The following is a 16556-nucleotide window of genomic DNA, read 5'->3' as shown; positions in this document are numbered from 1 at the left end:
GCTTACTCTTCGAGATGCGCAACCTCGGATCGGAGGCAATGGAAAATTGCCCCTGGTTTGAAGGTAGTGGGAGGCAACGGAAAGTTGCCCCTAGTTTGAATGGCGGCTCACGCCGGTTTGCGGCAACGGAAAGTTGCCCCTTGTTTGGGTGGTGCCGCAGCAATCCGCAGACAGTCTTCATTGGCGGTGGTCGAACTCTTGGACACAGCGATGACGAAGACGGTCGCAACAAATATATGGACACAGTCGCCTTGGAAGCGTTGGCGACTAGACTTTGGGATGAAATCGAAACGATTGCATGGACTGAGACGCTATGAAAGCGTTGGGGGCTGGACTTCATGATGAAGTTGCCTACGTATCCCAAACATGGGAATCAAGCCTTACGTAGTTCCGGTTAAGGTACACTCGGGTATTTTAACCTTCACTTTTCAGGCTCTCACTTTTGCCAAGGCGCCCAATGCGGGTTTTCGACCTTGCGAGCTTCTTTTCATTTTCTATTTCTTCTTTTTCATTTCTTTTTCGTCTTTCTTTTCTTTTTTTGAATTTTTTGTCTTTTTCTTTTCTTCTTTTTTTGTATTTTTGCTTCTTCTTATTTTTCTCTTGCTCTAACTTTTGCCTGGGCCGCCCTTCCGGGTTTTCGGCCCAGCGAGTCTCTCAAAGGGTAAAAGTGTAGCAAGTCCATGCCAAATGGTTCCTGAACTGGAAACCCCTCCTGTGTCTAGGAGAACGGCTGTTGCAATGATTTGCGGAAGAATCCATCACGGTTGCTGCACGAGCTTCTTCCGGTGAGATCTACTCCTTCTGATTCGGCTTTGGTGCCTCTTGCTCGAGGGCTGTTTCGAAACTGGCCATAAAGACCTTTCACGGTGTTGGTCCATTGAACTTTCTGAACGTTCTGAACGGGTTCAAAGTCGGAAAACAAACAAGTTGAATCTTGAGGCTGAGAGTAATCCTAGGCTGCGCGACCTCAAGAGGGATTCCACACGGGTCTTCACAGGGCCGCGTAAAACATTTGCTTTTGAAAGTTTTTAAGAAAGTGACAAATCGCTCGCGCCGAAGATAGTGTGGAACCAATCTGGATCAAGCCAGGATCCTTCTCAGTACTCACGCCGACAAGCATGATTTCATTCATAAAAAGGCTTAGCACGCGTTTGTTTCTCTCAAAATGATCAAAATTTTGCAAAACCCGAGGAATTCCTTCCTCTTCGTTTTTATCACCGCGGTGTTTAAAAGGTTTGTTCTTTTTTTGAAAAACTTATGTTAATGCAATGAGTTTGGCGCGCAGGAGAGCAGGCGAGATGTACTGTCAGTCCAATCAAATTCTCTGGCACTTATGCTGAAAGCGAGCATGAAGTTGAGATAGCATCAGTTGTTTCGCTCGGGTTTGTTGGTGCAACTGGCCCCTCGGCAGAAACAGACTCAAAACAAAAACAGAGAATTACAAAACAAAACGGTGTTCGGGACAACAACCCCAGAATCACCTGGTATTATATACAACGGGGACTGACTCGATACAACAAGACAGACCCTTAAGCAAAAAAAAGACTGACTCAGGACAAAGAGACAGACTCAAAACAAAAGACTAACTCGATATCCAAGCCAGGATTTACAAAACTCGGTTTCACCGATGCTTAAAAATGCGTGCCAGACACTTCATCCAAAATATACCAAATGTCGCCCGTAGGCGGTTTACTTTACATACTCGCAGTATCTGAGCCCTCGAAATCCAACAACTGGGTGGTAACGGACTTGCCTGAGGTGGGTGGGAGGATAACCTTGTTATCGATCAAATCTTGCACTTCATGACGAAGGCGGGAACATCCATCGGTACTGTGACCGGACTGTTGGTGGTACGCACAGTACATGGTAGCATCATGAGTGGTGGGGAGATTCTTCGGGAGTGGCCGAGGCTCCAAAGGTTTAAGATGCCCATTCTTCGCCAATATTAGTAATGCCCTAGACAAAGGCATGTGGAGGTCGTGAAAGACCCTGCGCCCTCGGGGCAGGACTTTGAGGTTTGAGGATTCTTGCCAGATACGCTGGCGAAAGGGTCGGCTGGCACTGCCTTGGCTTTGTGGCCCTTTCCCGGTGCAGGGTTGGGAACGACAGGAATTGTCTGGGCATGACGGGGCCCATCCTGGTTTTCTGCCTGGCTTGAACTGCCTTTGATTGGAGCGGGGAAAGCATCATCTACAGCTTTGGTCACTATCGCAGATGTTTGTTGCTTGTTCATCCCTCTGACTTTCAGAGCCTCGACTGCCCACAGCAGTTCTTCAATAGGATCGGCGTCTACCTTTGCCTTGTCTTTTCCTCTGGCCTCAGCCTGATCAAGGGTCTGGGTTGGTGCTGGCATGTCACGGCTGTAGCTGGAAGCCACCTCTGGCTGGCTGAGCTATATCACAATCCGCCCCAGTAGCGGGGGCTCCTGTGGTATGAAATTCCCGGCATATGGCGCCGCTGGCGGTGAAGCCGACATTCCATAGGCTAGATCGGCCACGGTCCTCTGGAGGTCACCTATCATTCCCATCAATTCGAAGGTGGTGGGCTCACGGGCCTGATATAACTGGGGAGCCCAAACCGGGTGCACAACGGGCGACCTGGGTGGGTGTGACATACTGATGCTGGCCTCACTCTGCGGAGCGGTCCCCTGCTCCAATGCAGCCGTCATAACCACAACTTCTTCTGAATTTTGTGCCGCCATAAATCTTGCCTCAGCAAGGGGAGACACTCGCTATTCTGTATCAACTCTGCGACTCTCTAAACCTTGAAAGGAAAAACAGACACCATTTTAGCCCAAACTGATCAAACACGGGTGTAGCCAAACAACTGTACCCTACTGCTGATCACTGTTCCCAAAAATCACTGTTCCCGAAAACTGAACCCTGATACCCGCGGATAACTGATTCTTATAACTGATACTGATACTGGTGTCCTCAGGTCTGATACTCAAACTTGCAAACTGACATGTACTTTCCCTATAAAAATACATTCTAAAAGCACATAGCAAGTAACGAGAGCCAAAACACCCCTATGTTGGGGTAGGGTTTCCCTGTCCTATTTTGTCAGGAGCCAGGGTTTCACTACGCACACAGCGGTTTTCAAACAACCTAACACCGGGTAAGCAACCTGTCCTAACTTGGAATGGCCACTATGGATTCCGAATATGCACTAGGTCGAATGGTCAAAAAGGGTGCCCCGGTAAACCGGGGTTTGCGTTCCACGCTGTCAGAGCCCATAGCCGGTCAGCCTTATGGACATGGCTTGACAAGACAAGCCTCCGGCAAACCGTTCAGGAATGGCAGATGGCAAACACTGTGTTCCTAGGAGCACCAATGCACATGCAATGCAAAGAAACATATAAGCGAAATCAAAACAGGATATCACGAGTTCGAGTCAAGCTCTCTAAAATCCCCAGCGGAGTCGCCAGAAACTGTAGACGTCCCCGAACGCCCCGGGAGGGTGAGTCCCGTTCTGTTCATTTGTGGGGTCACTACAGCTCGGACTCTCAAATTGTCACGGTTCTTAATCTGAACCAAAGAGTCCAAATCCGGCAATTTGTTTTGAGAAATAGATTTTTGAAAAGTAGTGCCAAACATGGACTGCTTTGCCAGATACAGAGTCGCCACCTAAATATTTTTTTTAAAATGGGGAAATTTAGGAAACCTTGACTCGGTGCCGAAGGCCACATGTCCGTCATCACCGGAGTTGTCTCGGGTCGGGAGCTTGGGTACGATTGGAGAAGGTCAGCTACGAGCAACCCCTTTCGCCCGGTCCGAAGACTGGCCTCTACTAACCATGATATCTGATTTTGAAAACGTTAAGTTTTCTTATTCCAATTATTAGCCTAGAATTACTATGTTATGCGCGTAGCAAACAAGTATATAGACTAGATTGCCTAATTTGGAAGGAAACATTGCATATCCGTTTGTTTTGGAAAATGTTTTGGATTTGCTACTCGCAAGTAGGCTAAAATACGGATTTCAACGAGTTTTTCCAACTCAAACAATCCAACCTCCACCCACAGGCATTCAAACAATTTAATCTCACATAAGCATTTAGCCGCATGGAAAGCATACTGTCATGTTAACATTCACACGCATGCGAGATGCTAAAGCATAAGTACTTACATTGTACTCCGTGCCAAAAAGGTAAACTAGTTAGCAAACATGCATGTCCTAGTTCATGTTGAATTGCCTAATGCAACACATACAGGATGCAATTAGATAGGCTCGGCTAATCTAAGCATGGCATATGAAATGCGATCAACTATCACATATTCAATTTTTGAATTAAAGTACAAATGCCGTTAGCGTGATGTACCGAGCCTAATGCATGCAATACAAATGCATGGATGCACACATGCATAGCATGAGGTATGCTAATTTAAACGTGCCCTAATCTACCATCATAAGCAGGTAAATAAAAGGGAAGAAAGGCGTGAGGTTGGAAGACATACACACACTCACGCACACTTATTACAGATTTGCCCTCACTCGGAGGGACCAAATAAATATTACAAATTAATTAACTACGCAAGCCAATTAAATATTACAAATTAATTAATTTAATTAACAAATTAAATTAAGCTAAGAAAACAGATAAACTGCCTCAGGAAACGCGCCGCCATGCATAGGCTGCCTCTGTTTTCCTTCCTTCACTCCTCTGGAGGCTGTCAAAACCTCAGGACTGAGTCCTTGGGCACTGGGGAGTACCACCGGCTGAGTGAAATTACCACCGGCAGTGGTATGTGGCCATCGGCACAAAATGAAGCTGTCGGCAGATTAATTGTTGCCGGTCGGCACCTTACACTGCCGGTCGGCAGAGTGTTCCTGCAGAATCTGCAGATGACAGCAACAGAGGGCAAGGCAAAGCATGGCAGCACAATTCAAGGCATATATGCACCAACCATGTCCCTTATCATGATAATGACTCAAAGGGGCATGTGCCTCGATTCGCGGACCACCAATCACGCATTTCCATGCATGATGGCCCACAGAACCAAGTATGCAACTTTGATTTCAAATGCAATGAGCACAAATTGAACAACCCTCAAACACATTTGAAAGGCGGAATCATGGACTAATTAGCATGCAACATAAGCATTGAAATCATGCTAAAACATGGTGCCAAACCAAACAATACATCAAGCCAAATATGCAACAAATGGCCTAAGTGCTCAAAACAAACCAATGGAGCATTGGACTACACTAAGCAAGACCAAACATGGCATGAACTTATTGACCAAAAACAGAGTTTTGGGACATTAATACAAGGCCTAAGGACCACTTAGATGGCATCTAAATGACTCAAAAACAAAGGCATGCATAAACACCAAAACATGGAGCATTGCTACACAAGCTTCCAAATCATTAAAGAGGCATGCAAGGCAATCAAACAAACATAGAAATGGGACTGAAATAACATGTGGGGGGACCCCAAATCACCAAATCGATGCAAAGATGTCATGCTACACATGCACATACTCAAGGCCAACAAGCCCAAATACAAAGGAGCTATATCAAGCATGCCAAAATCAACCCAAACAACCTAGGACAGACCTAGAACATGGCAAAACATGCACAAAATCTTCAGAAGACTATGCCTAAAACATGCTCCAACAAAGGCTAACAACCTAAGACATGTTAAGGCATAACAAGGCATTACAAGGCAACTATGCTAAGCATGCATGGAGTACCAAAACCAATTTAAAATCATGTTATATTATGGATATATAAGCATGAAAAACAGCCTAAACATGCTCAACACACACTCAAGCATAATGCTCTCTCAAGAGACCAAAACATGCCCTTTTCAAGGACAACAAGGAGAGGGGGTGGCCCTCTCCTTCTTGGGACTTCAAGGCATCACCTTCACCACTGAAATCCCTCAAGATTTCAATGGTGAAGAGACCCTAACACCAAAATCCCGGAGCTAGCACAAAATGGCTCAGAATGAGGCCTTTCAAGGCCTAAGGGGGGTCAACCACCCTCAAACAACAAAACACTCTTAATAAACAATAAAGAGGGCCTAAAAACAGAACTTTTTTGTATTATACAATAAGCACAAAAACAGCTCTAAGATAGGTAGAAAATCAATGCAAAAATGGGGAAAAAGGAGACTAGGTTCTCACCTTTGAAGACCCCTTCACAAATGGTGTTCCAATGGCCTCCTTTAGCTTGAATCCAACACCAAAACTTCAAAATCAGTCCCTTAGAACCTCAGTTCCAAGAGGAAGGTGAAACACTAGGTGTTTGTGTGCAATAGTAAGACACAAAACACCTAGTGCACAAAAGAGAGGGAAAGAGATATAGGAAGTGTATCTAACTCAAACCCTAAAACCAGAGCTTAACAATGGCTGTCTAGCTCTCCAAAATATCTTAAAAAATGTCTCTCTTCTAAGCCAAGAGACCACCCCTCTCTCTATATGGCACTTCTTGTCTTGTAAAGCTTACAAGACAAGCTTCATAAGAGGGAGATCCCTCCATACACGTGTATGGAGGGGAGCAAAAGCAAGACAGCTGTCTTAAAATATCTGCAAAAGCAGAAGCACAGTAATCGGCCGGCCAAAAATGCCATCTTGGCCAAAATGAATGCCGGCCGGCACTAAAAAGTGCTGACCGGCAACAAAAAGTGCCGGCCGGCAATATACATTGCCGGTGGCAGCAAAAACCAGCCGGTGGCCTCTAGCCACTGCCGGTGATGGGTGGGGATGGTCCACAAGCCCTATCTTGCCCTTCCAAGGCAAAACACAAGTGTTTGGTGCAAAACCAGACACTAAACGGTCGAGTTCGGAGATCCTGAGGCAAGGCACGCGAGTCGAGGCCTCCGGGAACTCCAAACGAACACAATCATGGATAATCACCGAGTGTTCCAAGCGGTGACGTCCAAGTCTTGAGGACGGTCAAAAATGGGGTGTCTACACCCCTTCGCTAACACAAGCTCACAGACACCATCTAATCCCACCTGACCCCAGTGGACTGTTAATCAGCTTTACATGACCCTGTCTCAAGCCATGAAGGTGCTAGTCAAGAAAGGGCAGCTCAAACCTTTAGAACCTTACCCACTTCCTGATCCTCTTCCATCCAAGCACAACCCTGCGAAGTACTGTGCATTTCATCAGCAGCACGGTCATGATACCGACCAATGCTTCTACTTATGTCATGAGATTCATGATCTCATTCACATCAAAGTCATCGTGCCACCCCCACCACCCCAAAGGCCAACACAACCACAACCCACTCCCGACCCATAATCAAGTCCCTCCACCTCGAAATCTTAACTTGATCCATACACTGGCCACCCCCTATGATCCCAGCATATATATTATCTCTTCCCACCTACCAAAACCGATGGTATTCATTCCCGAAAGCACTGATCTGTGCATGATAGACACGTCCACACCCCAACCTAAGCCTATGGTGGTGACACTTGCAGTAAAAGGGAGGTCGATCTCGGAGGAGGGTACTAATCTATTGCCAGAGTGTCCTGAGGACTTATCTAAGGGGGTCTATGACTCGAGCTGTTAGATTGTGCCAACCAATCACATCAAGGCTGAAGTGGTGCTACTAATCTTGGTAGGTATCAATGTGGTTAGGGAGGACAGCTCGAGCCAAGGGTTGGATGATCTGGTAGATCTTGAAGAGGATTTGGACAACCTCCAGTTCTTTGATGAGCACAAATAGGGGGACGTACAAATTGGGTGGTTCGACTTGAATGGATCAACTGATAATACTGGATGGTTGAGTGATGAGCTGGACAAAGTAGAAGGAATTGAGATAAAACCAGAGCAAAAGGAACTAGAGGTAGCTGAAGTAGCTAGAAAGGCTGATAAAAATGGGAAATTACTAGAGGACGTATGCATGGAAAACTCAAACTGAGAAGTGGGCATTGTGAACGCTATAAATGCTAAACAGGAAGCTGCACTAATGCAGTTTGAGAGAGAAAATGCTAAAGATGACTTGAAAACTGCAACTGCATAATGCCTTGAGGGGGATATTTGTATTGTGAATGTGATACAAGTACGGCCATACAACTATTTGTCAGCTACTAATGGCAAATGGTGGGATGACGATGATTGGTATCTGGCCCATACCGATGAAAACTGGGTGGCTGTGCACCAGATAATACCTGGTACGCTGAGGAGATAGACCATTTAACAAGAAGTGGATGGTATTTCAAGCTGCCGCACTTGGATCAAACAGAGACGTCTGAAAAAGACAAGGAGGTAGAAAAACAAAAAGAGAAACAGTTAGAAGAGGAGCTAGTGTTGAAACAGCTTAAGAAAATCCAAGCTGATATCTCCATTTGAGGTCTTCTCATGGCCCCACGAGTACACCAACAGGCAGCATTGTTGGCAATAGATAAGGCTAAATTGTCCATTAACACCACGCTCGAGCAGTTTATGGGTTTGATTTTTCCAAGTGGTGCCAGGCCAACCCTTACCTTCTCTAACAAAGAGCTGCCGCCGGAGGGCTTAACTCATAACAAACCGTTGTGCATATCTGTAAAGTGTAAGGAGAAATGGGTGCCGGTGGTGTTGGTAGATGCCAGCTTGGCCATTAATGTCTGTCCTTCCGGTACCGCCTATGCAATTGGCCTCAAACAGGCGAACTTTGCTCCTACAGCCCAAGTAATATGGGCGTACAATAACAAGAGTAAAGTGGTGATGGGCACAATGAAATCAGAGTCCAGGTGGGCCCAACTAAGTAAGAGGTTGAGTTTCATGTCTTGGATGTGCTAGCTATCTCCAATTTGTTGTTAGGCAAACCTTGGTTGCACCATATGAAGGCTGTCTCTTCCACTGTCCATTAGATGTTGAAGTACTCTCACTGGGGAGGTGTGGCAATTGTCTTCAGAAATTTATCCATCCATCTGCTGCCAGAGGTAACTACACCAGTACTGGAGATCAACCATGGCGAGGAGGATGTATTCCTCTCGGGATTCATTCTGGCTGAAGGCCAGGCAATGCAGACCATACTGGCTACAGACGAAGGCTTTTACGTCAGTAACTAGTCTATTTATTTCATGAACAAACTCCAGCATATTCCAAGTATGAGACTTGAATGAAGTGGCTGAAAAAGGTGTTGCAACACTGATAGATGTGCCACACAACCCACATACTTTTGGCCTGGGCTATGCGCCTACCAAAGAGGATTGGATCAGAAAATGGAAAGAGATGAAGGGCCGAGCCAAAGCCAAGAGAGCTGGGAAGTAGTATGAACTCATCCATAGGCCAATCCAAGGGATGCTGAATGGTCGTTTTGTTCGAGAGTGAGAGGATTTCCCTTTTTGTGGCTTTCCTGAGCCTTGGGTAAATTCCTCTAAACAGCGCATCCCTGGGTTTGAGATCTTCTTTGATCTGCAGCTGCAGGATAATGATGAGGAGGAAAGGGCTGAGCTAAGCATCAAAGCTAAACAGAGCATGGGAGGTGATTCGGACAACAACGAAGTTGAAGTAGGGGCAGCACTGGCTTGTCTCCTGATAGATCCTGCGACTGATCTGGAGAACTTAGGGGATTACCTTATTGTCTCCATGATCGGGAAAGAACTAGGTATGAACCCAACTAGTGGCATTTTGGATGCATCAGCGACACCACACCTTACCTGGCAGCTAGAGGAAGATTATCTGTCTAGTTCTCAATCGGGTGATGAGCTAGAATCTGATTCCACTGAGTCAGTGGAGTTGGGACCAGATTCAAGTTCTTCAGAGTTTGAGTCTGGTATTTTTGGGGGTGGTAGCTCGGATGCCAAAGTCCTACCTAGGTCCTCTTTTTCTTTTGCCTTTGAGTCGGTTGTAATCGAGAAGTCAAAACTTTTGAATGAGAATGTTGTTGATTCTCAGTACTTCTCTGTCTTGCTTATTTATTGCATTGACCAAGATTTTCAAAATTTTAATGAAATGAAGGGGAAGAAATTCCACTGGCTTTGAAAAACTTGATTAATCGAGAGGAGAAGAGGTTTGCTAAACCCTGTGCTGATGAAATCATTGCCATCAATGTGGGTACTGAGAAGGATCCGCACCTGGTCCAAATCGGGTCCACGTTGTCTTCGGAGGAACGCAAGCATTTAATCGCTTTGTTAAAAAATTTCAAAGATGTTTTCACGTGGTCCTATAAAGACATGCTTGGAATTGATCCTGAGGTTGTACAGCACCGGATCCCACTTAACCCTGATGCTCAACTAGTCAAGCAGAAGTTGCGTAGAATTCGTTCAGATTGGGTGCTGAAAATCAAGGAAAAGGTCACCAAGCAGATCGAGGTAGGTTTATTGTTAGTATCTGAGTACCCGACTTGGTTGGCCAACATCATCCCAGTACCGAAGAAGGATGGTAGAATCCGAGTGTGTGTAAACTTTCGAGATCTAAACAGAGGCAGTTCGAAGGACAACTTTCCTCTGTCGCACATCGATGAATTAGTATATTTCACAGCGGGCCATGCATTTCTATCATTTATGGATGGATTTTTCGGGTACAACCAGATTCTGATGGCACCCGGGGATAGAGAGTAGACCACATTTACTATGCCGTAGGGTACGTACTGCTACTGAGTTATGTCGTTTGGGTTGAAAAATGCCAGGGCTACCTATCGAAGAGCTGCAACCACTATTCTCCATGATATGATCCACAAAGAAGTTGAGGTGTAAGTGGACGACATGATTGTCAAGTCCAAAGAATGGGGTGGCCACTACACCGCATTGGAAAAATTCTTTCAACGGATTAGGGAATACAGATTGAGGTTGAACCTGCAGAAATGCACCTTTGGCATAACGACAGGGAAAATGCTGGGCTTTCTGATCACACAGAGGGGCATTGAAGTAGATCCTTCCAAGATTGAGGTCCTCTTAGAAATGTCACCCCTAAGGACTGAAAAGGAGGTGCGTGGCTTTTCTGGGTAAAGTGCAATACGTAAGATGGTTTATTTCAAAATTAACCTTGACTTGTGAACCACTATTTGGTCTTCTGAAGAAAGAAAAGAAATTCTGATGGGATGATCCGTGTCAGTTTGACTTTGAACAGGTTAAGCAGTACCTCCAGAATCCGCCCGTGTTATCGCCGCCAGAGCTGGAGAAGCCGTTAATTCTGTACTTGTCAGTAACAGACACGACCATAGGATACATGCTCACTCAGGAGTTTAAAGATAGAGTGGAGAAAGCCATCTACTACTTGACCAATAAAATGCTAGACTACGAGACCCGGTACACTCCGTTAGAGAAAGCTTGCCCAGCCTTGGTATGGGCTACCAGGAAGTTGAGGCACTACTTGTTAGCTCACTCTATAATCCTGGTTTTGATATTAGATCCCATCAAATATCTCTTTGAGAAACCAGCGCTTACGGGTAGGCTGGCTCGTTGGTTGCTTCTTCTTTCCGAATTCGATCTCAAATATGTCACCCGCAAGTCGGTCAAGGGAAGAGTTGTGGCAGAATTCCTGACAGACTACCCAGTAGAAAGAGATGATGTAGTGGAATACTTGTTCCCAGATGAAGACATTCTATGAGTCAAAGAGGAAACTTCGACGATGTACTTTGACGGAGCGTCCAACCAATACGATTCTGGGATCAGAGTGCTGCTGATGGCACCTGATGATTCCCATATGAAGCGTGTATTGTTGGTTTAGAAGCCGCCCTAGAACTTGGGGCAATAAGGTTGGAGGTCATTGGGGACTCAAACCTAGTTATTTCTCAAGCAAACGGAGACTGGCAAGTCAAAGAAGAGAAGATGAAGGTTTACCATCACACATTGGATATGCTGATTCTGAGGTTTGAAAAACTAACATTCACATATCTATTAAGAGAGAACAACAGGTTCGCTGATGCTTTAGCAACTCTATCTTTTGTGGAAGACATTCCACTGGGGATCCGGATGCGTCCGATTATCATCGAACTGACATAAACGCCAGTGCAGACACCCCATTTTTGACCGTCCTCAAGACTTGGTTGTGCTTGCAGGTACATCCAGCCACAAGTTCGATTGCTCATTGAGTACTCGACTTTCACGGCAGAACGTCACAGGTTTGAACTTTCCAAACCCTATATCCTTTCTGCCCCATTCTTGGACCATAGGTTGGTCCTTTCAACATGGTTATCTTGGTGCACTACTGGCCACTCTCTGCCACTGCCGGCCAGTCATTTGTCCCTGCCTGCCATTGATGAAGCCTGCCGGCCACCACTGATGGCTGGCAAAACACCTTGTCTTAGCAGATTTCACTCCAGATCTTTTGAGCCAGTTGGTTTTCACTCATTCCTACTCCGTACACGTGTATGGAGGGATGAAGCCCTTTTCAAGCTTGTTTAACAAGCTTTCCTTTGCATGCCTCTATATAAGGAGAGGCTCCTCCTCCCCAGCAGAGGTTCAGCATTTTTGGAGAGATACATCACTCTCTCTCTATATATTTCTCACTCTCTCTCTCTATATTGTATTGAATAGTGTCCCAAACTGTGTTTTCTCTTCACTTTTGCAAAGGAAGACTTAGTGATACACCACCACCTTTGAGCTGAGGTTCTTAGGAGTGTTATTTGAACTCTGAAAGTTGGTTTTTGGCCTCAGAGGTTGCTGGTTTCGAAGTTGTGCTTCAAGAGTGAGTATATTCCCCTTTTAAGCCTCTGTTTGTATCCCATTTTGGCCAACCTTGCATATGGTTTTAGGCCTTGCTTTAAACTGAAAAAATTTCTATTTTTAAGTGCTTTAGATGATTGTTGAAGGCCTTTTTGGTGTTAAGGGTGTTCTACCCTCTTGTGTGCCTTGTTTGGCCTCGTTTTGGACCATGTCTTAAGGCCTTTGAGTTAGTCTTTGTTTGGCCTTTTATCCACTGAAATCCAGTAGATTTTCAGTGGTAAGCATGTGGTTTTGAGTCCTCAAATCAGAGGGGGTGATCTCCTCTGTTTTTGTTTTGTCTGCTTGAGTTGTTGGCCTATCAAATGAGAATGTATCTCTATACTCTTGACGCATGTTGTTAGCTTGTTTTTGTGAGTTTTTAGGTCTGCCATAACTCTGTTTTGGGCTGGTTTGGTTGTCTCTTGAGTGGCTCATGTACTTGTAGTGCAAATCTTGCTTACTAGCCTTGTATGCATGATGTTTTGGCTCATTATTCTAGCATATTTTAACTATGCTCCAGCATGATTTTATTCATATTTTGGGCTGTTCTAGCTCTGTTTTGAGGCTTCTTGATCGAATGATGCTTGTCATGCATGATTGTAGTGCAAAAGCATTGACTAGCCTTGAGTTTTGAGGTATCTTGTATGCTTAACTTGAGGTATTTGCACGTTTTGGTACCATTTGGAATGACATCTCAGAGCATATAGTGTTGTTACACTTCCATATTTTCCACTCTTTAAGTGCTTTTGGGAGTTATACCTTTATGCCATATTTGTGAGCTATTGCATGAGCCTCATTTTCTTGCCTTTCAAGCCATCATCTCAGTCCATTTTTGCTACAGTTTTGGCTTGCATAGGGTTGGTTTGGCCATTTAAGCATTGTCTTGCATGCCCTTAGTGTAGTACACTTCACTAGCTTTGATGCTTAGGCCTTTCAACATGCATTACGTGGTTTGTTTGCATAATTCCCAGTCATTTTGCATGCCATTTCAGTGCTGGAACACATGTCATTATACTCCGTGCTTCACTCTTTCAATGCCTTTGGAGAGTTATGTTTTGTGCCTTAAGCTTGGGCTAATATGCATGCATGTTTGTATACCCTTTTGAGCTTCTATCTTGGCATGTTTTGCCACTGTTTTGGGCATGGTGTAACTCTGTTTTAAGCTGGTTTGGATGTTTGAGCATTGTGATGCATGCTTACAGTGTTATCTTCCTCACTAGCATTGGTACTCTTGGCCCCTTAACATGTTATGCATGAAGGCTTGCATGTTAGAATAGTGCATTTCATGCCATGATTAGCATGTGGTTTACATGTCATGTTGTTTGCATTGCGTTCGATTGGATGTCGTATTGAACGCAAGGAAGATTGCTTCATTTCATACTTAAAGTGATGAAATGAGCCAATCTCCCTTAGTCTCCATTTCCTTTGATTTCTCATGATAGGGAGATGGTCTTGGTGTCTTATTTGTCATGCATTTATTGAAATTCGCACATGTTGGATCTTTTGCCATCATGCATCGAGATGCGTGATTGATGGTCTTGGATCTGATTATGCCTCTCTCTTGATGTTTTGAGGTGATATGGAGTGGCATAGTGCGTACATACCCTTGGGATACCCTCTATTTTCTCTATTTTGTGTTCTGCTGCAGCTTGGTGTCACAGTACACCAGTGGCCGGCAGCCTCTTATTGTTGGACGGCAGCTCTTCACTTTTGGCCGGCAGTGCCTTCTTTTGGTCGGCAGGGGGTCGGCAGCCACCTACCATGGCCGGTAGGCCACTGGTGCACTCCTCAGCATTGTTTTGGTGAGATCTAGTAGTTAGTTCTCAAGGACACCCTGCAGACAAAGCCTCTAGAGAGCATTTGGAGAGCTTTTCGGGACGGCAACCGTCCATTCATACTCTTCTCCTTCAACCAGAGCTGGAGCAGCTTAGTTTAAAACTTTATTTGCTAATTAGCTTGAATTTGTAACTTAATTGATTTTGTTTAATTAGTTCACTTTTGTAATAATTAATTAATTTGTTAATTAGTTAATTGTTGTAATAATTAGTTGTAGCTAGTTATTCAATTTGGTTGTGTAATAATTAGTCTAATTGGATTATTAGATTAGTTGGTTAGCTTAGCTTAGCGTAGCTAGCTTATCGTATTCATTCGGACCCTCCGTCGAGAGGGCACACTGTTGTAATAAGTGCGCATGCGTCTGTTCATGTCTTCCAACCCCACGTCGTTCTCCCTTTTACTTACCTGCTTTTGATGGTTAGTTTTAGGGCATGTTTCAATTAGCATCCTTATGTCTGCATGTGTGCATCATTCATTTGTTTTGCATGCACCAGGCTCGGCGCATCATACTAACTGCATTGTATTTTCAATTCCAATTTGAATACATGTATCAAGTGTAGCATTCACATGCCATTTTAGAATAGCCAAGCCTATTTCTAGTTGCATTTTGCATGTGCTGCATTAGCCATCTTAACATAGCTAGGATCATGCATGATTTCTAACTAGCTATTGTTTTGGCTCGGAGTACTAGGTAAGCTTTTATGCTTTAGCATCTTGCGTGAGTGTGAGTGTTGCCATGATAGCATGCTTGCTAGGAGGCTAACTGCTTATGTGATATAACTGCTTGAATTCCTGTGGGTGAATGTTGGATTACTTGAATTGGAACAATTCATCAAATGCGAGTTTTTAAGCCCACTTGAGAGTGGCAAAATCATGTTTTCTAAGCCCACTTGAGGGTGGCAAATCCACGTTTCAGCCGACTTGCGAGTAGCACCTTCAAACCATTTTCAAACAAACAAACATGAGATGTTTTGTTCCAACTTGGGCGATCTAGGCTATACTTGTGTGTTGTGTGCATCACATAGTAAGCTAGCTAATAAACCGGAATAAGAACACATGTTTTCAAAACAAAATATCATGCTTAGTACAGGCTGATCTTTGATCGGGCGAGCGGGGGTGCTCATTGCATGACCTTCCCCTCTCGTACCCAAGTTCCTGAGCCGAGGCAACTTTGGTGATGACGGACACGTGGCCTTAGGCACTTGTCAGGGTTTCTTAAATCCCCCAAAACAAAATATTTAGGTGGCAACTTTGTATCAGTTTTCCAAAACGATTTGCCGGATTTAGAATCTTTGGTGATTTATTGGTCTTGCATTTCACTTTTCGAGATTATATTCAGAACCGTGACATTGAGTCCGAACTATAGTAGCCCAATGAACACAATGGATTTCACACGATATCACGTGGGGAGCCCGGGACATTCGGGCACGTCTACAGTTTCTGGCGACTCTGCTGGGGACTTAGAGAACTTGACTTGAACTTATGATATCTTGTTTTGATCACACTTATGTGTTTCTTTACATTGCATGTGCATTGGTGCGCCTAGGACACCGTGTTTGCCATATGTTATTCCTGAACGGTTTGCCGGAGGCTCGCTTCGAGAAGTGTGCCATAAGGCTGACCAGTTATGGGCTGTGCCGCGACGGGAACACAAACCTCGATTTTTACCGGGGCACCCTTTTTGACCATTCGACCTAGTGCATATCGAAATCCATAGTGACTATTCCAAACTAGGACAGGTTACTTACCCGAATGTAGGTTGTTTGAAACCACTGTGTGCGTAGTGAAACCCTAGTTCTTTACAATACTAGGACAGGGAAACCCTACACCGACATAGGGGTGTTTTGGCTCTCCCTTGCTTGCTATGTGCTTTTAGAGTTGGCCTCTACAGGAATGCACGTATCAGTTTGCAAATCTGGGTATTAGGCCTACGGGCATCAGTATTTGGGAATCAGTTTTACCTGCAGGTATTAGATTTAGATTTGGGACAGTGATTGGGGAACAGTGATCAATGGTTGAGACCAGTTCATTCAGCTTGTGTTTGCCAACTGTGTGTTCTGTTAATTTAAGCCGTTATGCTGTCTGTTTTTCTGTTCATTGTTTCCTTATTATGCTTTATTTATCTTTTT

This window comes from Camellia sinensis, chromosome 13 (genome assembly GCF_055761805.1).
Source record: "Camellia sinensis isolate YWXY chromosome 13, ASM5576180v1, whole genome shotgun sequence".
Lineage (NCBI taxonomy): Eukaryota > Viridiplantae > Streptophyta > Magnoliopsida > Ericales > Theaceae > Camellia > Camellia sinensis.
Note: the sequence above shows the minus strand (reverse complement) of the source record.